Genomic DNA, 12,478 nt, shown 5'->3' with positions numbered 1-12,478 from the left:
GCTGTGATTTATAAACAAAAAAATAATGCTGTTTGTAATTTCTCCACTAATGATGGGAGCTCGTGGGGGTGGGTGGGGGGGGGCAGTTATTGGTTATGATTTTTTTTGCCAGTGGTTTATTTTATTAGTTCCTGGGATGTGGGCGTCGCTTGCAAAGCCAGCATTTATTGTCCATCCCTAATTGCCCTTGAGAAGATGGTGGTGATCCACCTTCTTGAACCATTGCAGTCCTTGCATTGAAGGTACTCCCACAGTGTTGTTAGGGAGGGAGTTCCAGGATTTTGACCTAGCGACAATGAAGGAACGGTGGTATATTTCCAAGTCAGGATGGTGTGTGACTTGGAGGGGCACTTACAGGTGATTGTGCTCACATGCGCCTACTGCCCTTGGCCTTCTAGGTGGTAGAGGTCGCAGGTTTGGGAGATGCTGCCGAAGAAGCCGTGGTGAGTTACTGCAGTGCATCTTATAGATGGTACACACTGCAGCCACGGTACGTCGGTGATGATGGGAGTGAATGTTGAAGGTGGTGGATGGGGTGCCAATCAAGTGGGCTGCTTTGTCCTGGATGGTGTCGAGCTTCTTGAGTGTTGTTGGAGCTACACTCATCCAGGCAAGTGGAGAGTATTCCATCACACTCCTGACATGCTTTGTAGATGATGGAAAGGTTTTGGGGAGTCAAGATGTGAGACACTCGCCGCAGAATACCCAGTCTCTGACCTGTTCTTGTTGCCACAGTATTTATGTGGCTGGCCCAGTTAAGTTTCTGGTCAATGGTGACCCCCAGAATGATGTTGGGGGATTCGGCGATGGTAATGTCGTTGAATGTCAAGAGGCGGTGGTTAGACTCTTTCTTGGTGGAGATAGTCATTGTCTAGCACTTCTGTGACGCAAATATTACTTGCCACATATCAGCCCAAGCTTGAATGTCGTCCATGTATTGTTGCATGCGGGCACGGACTGCTTCATTTTCTGAGGAGTTGCGAATGGCACTGAACACTGTGCAGTCATCAGCGAACATCCTCACTTCTGACCTTATGATGGAGGGAAGGTGATTGATGAAGCATCTGAAGATGGTTGGGACTAGGTCACTACCCTGAGGAACTCCTGCAGCGATGTCCTCGGGCTGTGATGATTGACCTCCAACTACCACAACCATCTTCCTTTATGCTAGGTAAGACTCGAGCAAGTGGAGAGTTTTCCCACTGATTCCCATTGACTTCAATTTTACTAGGGCTCTTTGATGCCACACTGGGTCAAATGCTGTCTTGATGTCGCCCTCACCTCACCTCTGGAAATCAGCTCTTTTGTCCATGTTTGGACCAAGGCTGTAATGAGGTCTGGAGTCAAGTTGTCCTGGCCGAACCCAAACTGGGCATTGATGAGTAAGTGCCACTTGGAAGGTGTCGCCGACAGTGCTATTATCATTTTGCTGATGTTTGAGAGTAGACTGATGAGGTGGTAAGTGGTCAGATTGGATTTGTCCGGCCTTTGTGGACAGGACATACCTAGGCAGTTTTCCACATTATCGGATAGATGCCAGTGTTGTAGCTGTACTGGAACAGCTTGGCTAGAGCTAGTTCTGGAGCACAAGTCTTCAGCATGACAGCCGGGATGTTTTTGGGCCCCACAGTCTTTGCTATATCCAGTGCACTCAGCCGTTTCTTGATGTCACATGGAGTGAATGAAATTGGCTGAAGATTGGCTTCTGTGATGATGGGGACCTCAGGAGGAGGCCAAAATGGATCATCCACTCTGCACTTCTTGCTGAAGATGCTGGCAAACGCTTCAGCCTTGTCTTTTACACTCACGCGCTGGAGTCCGCCATCATTGAGGATGGGGTTATTCATGGAGTTTCCTCCTCCCAATTAGTTGTTTAATGGTCTACTACCATTCACGACTGGATGTGCCAGGACTGCAGAGCTTTGATCTGATCCGTTAATTGTGGGATTGCTTAGCTCTGTTCAAAGCATGCTGCTTCCGCTTTTTAGCATGCATGTAGTCCTGTGTTGCAGTTTTCCCAGGTTGGTACTTCATTTTTAGGTATGCCTGATGCTGCTCTTCTATGCTCCTCATTGAACCCAGGTTGGTCCCCTGCCTTGATGGTGATAGATGAATTTACATGGCTAGATATAGGAGGAATCATAATTTAGGTGACAATAGTTAGGCAGGATTTGAAGACTAAGAATATTTATTTGTCAGTTAGGATTCTCCCTAATATCTTGCAGATGTGTCTTAAACCCAGTGTCCAAAGAGCACCAGCTAGTGGTAAATTTCAAGCACTCCCAGATACTACACAGTTTGAATTCAGCATCTTACTCCTCATTGCTCCATCAAGCATGCCTGATCAGCTTAGCTGACCTGTCAAATAAGTCAGATATAATCTAGTATGGAAGCAAGATAATGGCCTCTTTGCTGCGCCCATTGAAGAGAGAGAGAGATATTCGTGGAGAATGGTCTCCCATCAAGCATGGAATTAAACGCTGTGCTTATCCCGGCTTACGTTGCTGAGCAGCCCGGAGATGCTGCAACATTATAGCAGTCACTGCTCCATCCTTGCAGTTTCCTGTTTTCTCCTGCATCCAAAGACATAATGCTCCGTTTATTCACTTTGAAAGTTTGTGTGAATCCTCCTGGAAATCAAGCAGAAAATCTTTATGGCACCGAGCTACTCACTATGGTCTCTACATTGCCTTAACCGCAACTTCTGAAGCGCACATCCTGTGACAGCATTATATTAATTTAGTTTTCCATATCAACCATTTTTGACCTTTCTAAATGAGACTAATAAATTAATGCTACATTATGGACAACACTGTGCTTTGTACTTGTGTATTTTTTGTTTCTATCACTTGCAATGACATTGTGGCCATGGATATTGTTTGTATTTCATGATGATGACATCCAGTGATGCCCACAAAACCAATTCAAATTTATATCAAACTTTTGTCATTTTCATTTTCATTTGAACAACATACATTATGTGCAATCAGTTAAAAATATTCCACTTATTGTACTGACCATAACTCTCAAAATTACTTGTAGCAATTAAATCTTTAGACTTGCGGGATATAAATCATATTCTCTGCTCCTCCTCATAAAGGTCCTATGAAACTGCCCAAGATCTCTTGAGCAGATAGTCTAAATTGTGATGGTGAGTTACTGTTTTATCAACTAGCTTTGATTATTAATTTAATATTTGTATTACCACCATGGCTCTGAAAATTAGCCTCCAGTTGGTTTTCTTTTCTGAACTCTACTATTACAGAGTCGTCATAGGCAGTCCCTCAAAATCGAGGAAGACTTGCTTCCACTCCAAAAATGATTTCTTAGGTGACTGAACAGTCCAATACGGGAATTAAAGTCTCTGTCACAGTTGTTGGAGGAAAAGGTAGGTGGGGAGTTTGGTTTGCCGCACACTCCTTCCGCTGCCTGCGCTTGCTTTTTGCATGCTCTCGGCGGCGAGACTCATGCTCAGCGCCCTCCCGGATGCTCTTCCTCCACTTAAGTCAGTCTTTGGCCAGGGATTCCCAGGTGTCGGTGGGGATGTTGCATTTTATTAAGGAGGCTTTGAGGGTGTCCGTGAAACATTTCCTCTGACCACCTGGGGCTCGCTTGCCGTGTAGAAGTTCTGAGTAGAGCGTTTGCTTTGGGAGTTCTGTGTCAGACATGCGAACAATGTGGCCCGCCCAACGGAGCTGGTCGAGTGTAGTCAGTGTTTCGATGCTGGGGATGTTGGCCTGATCGAGGACACTAACGGGATTTGCAGGCTATTGCGGAGACATCAATGGTGGTATTTCTCCAGCGATTTGAGGTGTCTACTGTATATGGTCCACGCCTCTGAGCCATACAGGATTATAAACTACACGGCCAAGCAAGAAAGATGTCTGAAAGTCCATAAGAGAAAGGACTTGTATCGATGCTAGATTTTTCCTAAATAACTGTATTCTTTAATACATTGCACTAGTAGCATAATGTGCACTCCAGAACAATGGAAATACTAATTTCAGTGAAAACAAGTGTTAGAATGACTGATGGATAAGGTGCTAGAATCAGTTCACACACAACTGGTGCCAGCAATAGATACACCAGGTGAACCTCTTAATGCTCACATGCTGGATCATTGGCCCCAAGTTTCCACACGCTACAAAACGGGCGCCCCTCCAAGCTGGGCGCCCGTTTTTCGCGCCGAAAACGGCGCCGGAAAAGAAACGCGCGATTCTGGAGCGCCCTGCAGCTCCATGGCAGCTTGGCGTGGCGCCCAGGGGGCGGAGCCTACCAGTCGCGCCGATTTTGTAAGTGGGAGGGGGGCGGTTACCATTTAAATTAGTTTTTTTCCTGCCGGCAACCCTGCGCGTGTGCGTTGGAGAGCATTCTCCCTGGCTGAAGCACTTTCACACAGGTAGGAAGATGGTTTATTTAATCTTTTCTTTGCTTATAAATTTTTATTCAGTTTGGATTTATTTGTATAATATTTGTATAAGTATAAATAAGGATTTATTGTAGAATTTAATGACTTCCCTTCCCCCCCCTCCTCCCCCACCTCGTTCTGGACGCCTAATTTGTAACCTGCGCCTGATTTTTTTAATGTGTAGAACAGGTTTTTTCAGTTCTACAAAAATCTTCACTTGCTCCATTCTAAGTTAGTTTGGAGTACGTTTTCACTGTGGAAACTTTGAAATCAGGCGTCAGTGGCCGGACACGTCCCCTTTTGAAGAAAAAATTCTGTTCCAAAGTGGAACTGTTCTACCTGACTAGAACTGCAGAAAAAAAAATGTGGAGAATTGCGATTTCTAAGATAGTCCGTTCTCCACCAGTTGCTCCTAAAAATCAGGCGCAAATCATGTGGAAACTTTGGGCCATTGTAACTGACATACATGGTGTGACTGCTGAACTCAACTGTTCATTTCATCCAAGTTCATAAGGTTCATCATTATCATTGCAAATAAACTGGACAGGGCAAAAGATGCCATTGTTAATGAGTCACAGTTTGGATCTGTGGAGTGAAAGCATAACTTTCCACAAGTTTTATAAAATATTGAAAATATGGATGTTTTTGCACTTTGCTGAGTACGGGTATTTGTACAGTGCAGTAGCCAACACTTTATACTTTATTTATTTGTAGTCAAATGGAATTTGAGATGTTTAAAGAGTCGGTTGATGATGCAAATCTCATTCAGTTATGCTTCGATCAGTTCTGAGGGGGGGAAATGGACAATTATTGACATGCTAATTTTAGTAGCTAACTTAAAAGAAATGGTCCACTTTATCTTCAAAAGTGAGAGGGTAAACACTTGAGTGATCTAACCAGAATATCTACACTGTTACAATGAGAAGTACAACAAACTCAAAGCTTTGTTTGTGTCACTAGAAATTCAAGTACAAATCCTCTGTCCCTAAAATTAGAGTGAATTTTCAAGACTGATATCGATAGATTTTTGTTAGGTATCAAGGGATATGGAACCATGGAGGGTAAATGGAATTGTGGTACAGATCAACCATGATCTAATTGAATGGATAAACAGGCTCGAGAGGCTGAATGGCCTACTCCTGTTCCTATGTACATAATGTTTCCATTTCCTACACCATTTGTTTAGTCTTTTGGTGCCTCTGTGTTTGATTGCTAATTAATGTCATATTATGAACAGTTTTGTGCTGTGAACCCATGCCGTCTGGAAATTGTTGTTGACTCCAAACTACCTCCTTTATTTTCTGAATCCTCCACCTGCCATTGTACTGTTAAGACAGCAATCATGTGATCTATCCCTTTCCTGTGAATTCAGTTCATTATTTCCAATTGTCAATGTATTTCTTACATTATGAAAGTATTCTGTCCATTCAATGGTCTTTTCAAAGTTCAGCATAATTTATGGATCAACTGACTTTAAACACTGCTCCAAATTTGGGTGTACTTTCACAGTGTCAACTACAGCAGCAACTTGCAATTATGTAGAAAAACGTCCCAAGGTGCTTCAAAGAATTGTAATTGAAAAAAATGCCGAATCAAAGCTTGGAGATATTTGAACTGTCACCAACTTGGTCTTAAGAGGTCTGTTTAAAGGAGGGCCTTAAAGGAGGAGAGCGATGTGGAGAGGCAGAGGGGTTTAGGGAAGGAATTCCAGAGCATGATACCTAGGCAGCTGAAGACATGGCCATCAGTGATGGGGGACAAAGTAGGTGGGGACACACAAAGCCAGAGTCATAAGGGGGGAATTTTAACATGAGTGGGTGGGGAGGGGTTAAACGGGCAAAAATTCAGAGCGCATCGAGAAGCCCGCTCCAACCCACCAACTTCCACGTTTTACTGAGGTGGTTCAAAGGGCAGGCAGCCAATCCGTTCACAGGAGGTGGATTGATATTTTAAATATGATTTAACCTGCTTTTCAGGTTTTAATGTCGCAGGCCAGGTTTCCAGGGCCTCTGGGAAACCCGGCAGCTGGAGCGAGGCAAGGACAGCCTCGGGGAGCAATCTTTGTGGGCCAGGAGAAAAGAAAGAAAGAATTGAATTTTCACGACCACCAGATGTCTCATAAGAATTAGGAGCAGGAGTAGACCATTTGGCCCCTTGAGCCTGCTCTGCCATTCAATAAGATCATGGCGCTTTACAGCCAATGAAGTACTTTTGGAGTGTAATCACTGTTGTAATGTAGGGAATGCGGCAGCCAAGTTGTGCATTAGCAAGTTCCCACAAACAGCAATGTGATAATGATCAGATAATGTTTTTTTTTAATAAATATTGGCTCGGACATCGGGGATAACTCCTCTGCTCTTCTTCGAAACAGTGCCATGGTATCTTTTGCACACAACTGAAAGAACAGAAAGGGCCTCGGTTTAACATTTCATCCAAAAGACGGCACGACTGATAGTGCAGTGCTCCCTCAGCACTGCACTGGACTGTCAGTCTAGATTTTTTGTGTGCAAGTACCTGGAATGGGACTTGAATCCACAACCTTCAGAGGTGAGAGTGCTACTTACTGAGCCACATCTGATAGTGCTTACTCCTGGGCCCCCTCAAGCTCTGCATCATGAGACCTAACCCCCATACAAACCCCTTTTCTGCGTTAAATTTCATTTGCCATGTAGGTGGCCATTTCACCAGTCTGTTTATGTCCTCCTGAAGTCTGTTACTATCCACCACATTATTTTCTACTTTTCCAAGTTTTGTGTCATCTGCAAACTTTGAAATTATACTCAATATACCCAAGTCCAGGTCTTCAATATATATCAAAGGGAGCAGTGGTCCTAATACCGAGTCCTGAGGAACACCACTGTATTCTTCCCGCCAATCTGAAAAACAACCGTTCACCACTACTCTCTCTTCTGTCCCTTAATCAGTTTTATCCAGACTGCCACTGTCCCTTTAATCCCATGGGGTTTAATTTTGCTTACAAGCCTATTATGTGTTTCTTTATCAAATGCCTTTTGAAAGTCCATATGCACTACATAAACTGCACTACCCTCACCAACCCTCTTCGTTACTTCATCAAAGAACTCAATCAAGTTAGTCAAACATGATTTTCCTGACTTTCATTTATTAGCCCATACTTTTCCAAATGCCAATTAATTTTGTCCCAGATTATTGTCTTTCAAAGTTTCCCCACCACTGACGTTAGGCTGTCTAGTCTGTAGATGTCAGGTTTATCCCCCTCCTTTTTTGAACAGGGTGTAACATTTGCAGTACTCCAGTCCTCTGGCATTGCCTCCATATCTAAATAGATTGGAAGATTGTGACCCAAGTCTCTGCAATTTCCACCCTCAGCAACCAAGGGTGCTTCCCACCTGGATCGGTTGAGGTTTCTATTTTGAGCATTGCCACCTTTTAACTTCCTCTTTTTTATCTTTTTATTTTATCAATATCACTACTCCCTCCTCTTTTACTGCTATGTTGGCAGCATTCTCTTTAGTGAATACTGATGCAAAGTAACCATTCAGTACCTCAGCCATACCCTCTTGCCTACACAATTGGCGGACCAATTGAACAAGTACTTTGGTTCGGTATTCACTAAGGAGGACACAAACAACCTCCCGGATATAAAAGGGGTCAGAGGGTCTAGTGAGGAGGAGGAACTGAGGGAAATCCTTATTAGTCGGGAAATTGTGTTGGGGAAATTGATGGGTTTGAAGGCCGATAAATCCCCAGGGCCTGATGGACTGCATCCCAGAGTACTTAAGGAGGTGGCCTTGGAAATAGCGGATGCATTGACAGTCATTTTCCAACATTCCATTGACTCTGGATCAGTTCCTATCGAGTGGAGGGTAGCCAATGTAACCCCACTTTTTAAAAAAGGAGGGAGAGAGAAAACAGGGAATTATAGACTGGTCAGCCTGACATCGGTAGTGGGTAAAATGATGGGATCATTTATTAAGGATGTCATAGCAGTGCATTTGGAAAGAGGTGACATGATAGGTCTAAGTCAGCATGGATTTGTGGAAGGGAAATCATGCTTGACAAATCTTCTGGAATTTTTTGAGGATGTTTCCAGTAGAGTGGACAAGGGAGAACCAGTTGATGTGGTATATTTGGACTTTCAGAAGGCTTTTGACAAGGTCCCACACAAGAGATTAATGTGAAAAGTTAAAGCACATGGGATTGGGGGTAGTGTGCTGACATGGATTGAGAACTGGTTGTCAGACAGGAAGCAAAGAGTAGGAGTAAATGGGGACTTTTCAGAATGGCAGGCAGTGAGTAGTGGGGTACCGCAAGGTTCTGTGCTGGGGCCCCAGCTGTTTACACTGTATATTAATGATTTAGACGAGGGGATTAAATGTAGTATCTCCAAATTTGCGGGTGACACTAAGTTGGGTGGCGGTGTGAGCTGCGAGGAGGATGCTATGAGGCTGCAGAGCGACTTGGATAGGTTAGGTGAGTGGGCAAATGCATGGCAGATGAAGTATAATGTGGATAAATGTGAGGTTATCCACTTTGGTGGTAAAAACAGAGAGACAGATTATTATCTGAATGGTGACAGATTAGGAAAAGGGGAGGTGCAACGAGACCTGGGTGTCATGGTACATCAGTCATTGAAGGTTGGCATGCAGGTACAGCAGGCGGTTAAGAAAGCAAATGGCATGTTGGCCTTCATAGCGAGGGGATTTGAGTACAGGGGCAGTGAGGTGTTGCTACAGTTGTACAGGGCCTTGGTGAGGCCACACCTGGAGTATTGTGTACAGTTTTGGTCTCCTAACCTGAGGAAGGACATTCTTGCTATTGAGGGAGTGCAGCGAAGGTTCACCAGACTGATTCCCGGGATGGCGGGACTGACCTATCAAGAAAGACTGGATCAACTGGGCTTGTATTCACTGGAGTTCAGAAGAATGAGAGGGGACCTCATAGAAACGTTTAAAATTCTGATGGGTTTAGACAGGTTAGATGCAGGAAGAATGTTCCCAATGTTGGGGAAGTCCAGAACCAGGGGACACAGTCTAAGGATAAGGAGTAAGCCATTTAGGACCGAGATGAGGAGAAACTTCTTCACCCAGAGAGTGGTGAACCTGTGGAATTCTCGACCACAGAAAGTTGTTGAGGCCAATTCACTAAATATATTCAAAAAGGAGTTAGATGTAGTCCTTACTACTAGGGGATCAAGGGATATGGCGAGAAAGCAGGAATGGGGTACTGAAGTTGCATGTTCAGCCATGAACTCATTGAATGGCGGTGCAGGCTAGAAGGGCCGAATGGCCTACTCCTGCACCTATTTTCTATGTTTTTATGTTTCTACACAAGATGATCTCCTTCTTGGCTCCGAATTAGCCCCACTTTTCTTTTGGCTACATTTTTACTACTTATATGTTTATAAAGGACTTTTGGGATCACTTTTATATTAACCACTAATCTATTCTCGTACTCTCTTTCTGTCACTCTTATTGAGGCCGATACGTGAGAGTCCAGTCCAGGGTGACGCCTAGGTATTTTGGGTGCGGTTCATGGGTAAGTCGCCTTCCGCAGAATGAAACGTCAGTTCTTTTCCGGTAGCATTGTTGTTCAGGTGGAATACTGACACAACTGTTTTCTCTGGATTGGGACGGAGGCGCCAGGTCCGAAAGTAGCGTTCCAGTCGGTCCCGGTCGTTTGTTGGCATCCTGCTTTCATCCTCTAGCGTTGATGCTATGTCATCGGTATATGTAAACTTCTGGGATTTGGTGCATGGTTTGTTAGGAGCTGATGACAACCTACACGTGGTCTCCCTGTGTGTGCTAGTTCATCAAGAACTTGCCAGGTAATGTCATCAAGCAGACGACCGAACACCCAAAAGTGACCTCCCTGTCTGAAAAGCATGAAAGCATCGAACATGGCCAAGGGGGTTTCTGTGAGGGGAGGTAAAAGAATCTATTGCTGGAGATGCTCAGGCTACGATTCGATAGGTATGATTAGAACCAATCGAGAGTGGTATCACCACGTTGGACAGTGGAGGAGAGGCGTTAGAGAAGGATGGCGTTCTGATATGGTCAACCACACATGATAACCTTGGTGAGGGCATGGGTGAAATGGGACTGAAACAAGAGAAAGATGACAATGCTCTAGGTCATGTATTGTTAGCACATTATGACAGCAGTTGCGACTAGATCATTTTTCTTCAGCTGGTTAAGCTTAATGACTACTGTAAAAAGTATAGTACCATAGCTGCTGTTGACTCTGGATTTGATTGAAAAGGCAGCTGGAGTAGTTTCTGGCCAAGTTTAATACTACTGCATAGAAAAGATAGGTGGGCAATATACCTCATGGTAACTCTGATCATCTTTTTGATTGTTTAGTTGTAGCATGACTATGGGACAGGCTTGATAGACCAACTGGGCTTTTCATAAGAACATAAGAAATAGGAGCAGGAGTAGGCCATACGGCCCCTCGAGCCTGCACCGCCATTCAATAAGATCATGGCTGATCTGATCAAGGACTCAGCTCCACTTCTTTGCCCGCTCCCCATAACCCCTTATCCCCTTATCGTTTAAGAAATTGTCTATTTCTGTCTTAAATTTATTCAATGTCCCAGCTTCCACAGCTCTCTGAGGCAGAGAATTCCACAGATTTACAACCCTCTGAGAAAAGAAATTTCTCCTCATCACAGTTTTAAATGGGGGGCCCCTTATTCTAAGATCATGCCCTCTAGTTCTAGTCTCCCCTATCAGTGGAAACATCCTCTCTGCATCCATGTTGTCAAGCCCCCTCATAATCTCATACGTTTCGATAAGATCACCTCTTATTCTTCTGAATTCCAATGAGTAGAGGCCCAACCTACTCAACCTTTCCTCATAACTCGACCTCCTCATCCCCGGAATCAACCTAGTGAACCTTCTCTGAACTGCCTCCAAAGCAAGTATATCCTTTTGTAAATATGGAAACCAAAACTGCACGCAGTATTCCAGGTATGGCCTCACCAATACCCTGTATAGCTGTAGCAAGACTTCCCTGCTTTTTTATACTCCATCCCCTTTGCAATAAAGACCAAGATTCCATTGGCCTTCCTGATCACTTGCTGTACATGTATACTGTCCTTTTATGTTTCATGCACAAGTACCCCCAGGTCCCGCTGTACTGCAGCACTTTGCAATCTTTCTCCATTTAAATAATAACTTGCTCTTTGATTTTTTTTTTTCTGCCTCACACTTTCCAACATTATACTCCATCTTCCTATCTCTCATTTTCATAGGTTCATACTATTTTTACTGTTTAATATATATTCTTAAAATCTAAGTCACAGTTTAGTGAAGGTGCCTTCAAAGTTGAGGAAGACCACATGAGGACGGTGATATAGCTGAAATAAAGGGCTCAATTTTCCCCAGTGATTTGCGGCGTTTTTTTTGGAGCAGGCTGCTCTTTTTGGCCTAAGTTGAAAAACCACAGTTTTCCCCAATCAATTTGCACCAGTGTAACTCAGCTATGATTTTATTAGGTCAGTTTTTTTTTTCAGCCAAGGGGGGCGTAACCAGCCACCTATGTCAATTCTGGTAATTTAGGGAAGTTTGGCCAGTTGAGAGTTACTCCACTTCTGCTTAGGCCAGCATATGTGGCCTCTCCAGAAAAACCTTCCGGAGAGTTGAGGAAATTGGCGCAGGTATGGAAATGGGTGTAGCAGATGCCTGGACACACTAAAAGAATTGGAAAAATACATAGCAGCACCTTACCTCCAACCCCGTCTAAAGGGCTTGCCAGTCCGGTCCCATACTCGGTCTTCATTCTCCCGGTCCGATCCCGTTCTCGGTCCCCGGTTCAGAGAGAGAGAGAGAGAGAGAGTGTGTGCGTGTGTGTGTGTGTGTGTGTGTGTGTGTGTGTGTGTGTCCAGGGACCTAGAATGGGACCGGCCGGGAGAATGGGGACTGAGAATGGGACCGGACCTGCAAGCCTGTCCTGGCGGGGTTGGAGGTAAGTTGCTGCTATGTGTTTTTCAATTCTTTTAATGGGCCCAAGTTTCCACATGATTTGCGCCTGATTTTTAGGAGGAACTGGTGGAGAACGGACTATCTTAGAAATCGCAATTCTCCACAT

The 12,478-nt window shown here is 44.2% G+C and overlaps 1 protein-coding gene across 5 annotated transcripts in view; it reads left to right on the top strand.

Annotated features, from left to right (window-relative positions):
- Positions 1-12,478, top strand: part of LOC139260041 (double-stranded RNA-specific editase 1-like) — a 407,611-nt gene that overhangs the window by 274,923 nt on the left and 120,210 nt on the right. The gene's annotated exons all lie outside the window — the stretch shown is intronic.

The sequence above is a fragment of the Pristiophorus japonicus genome, chromosome 3, assembly GCF_044704955.1.
Source record: "Pristiophorus japonicus isolate sPriJap1 chromosome 3, sPriJap1.hap1, whole genome shotgun sequence".
Taxonomy (NCBI): domain Eukaryota; kingdom Metazoa; phylum Chordata; class Chondrichthyes; family Pristiophoridae; genus Pristiophorus; species Pristiophorus japonicus.
Note: the sequence above shows the minus strand (reverse complement) of the source record. Positions and strands in the feature narration are given on the sequence as shown.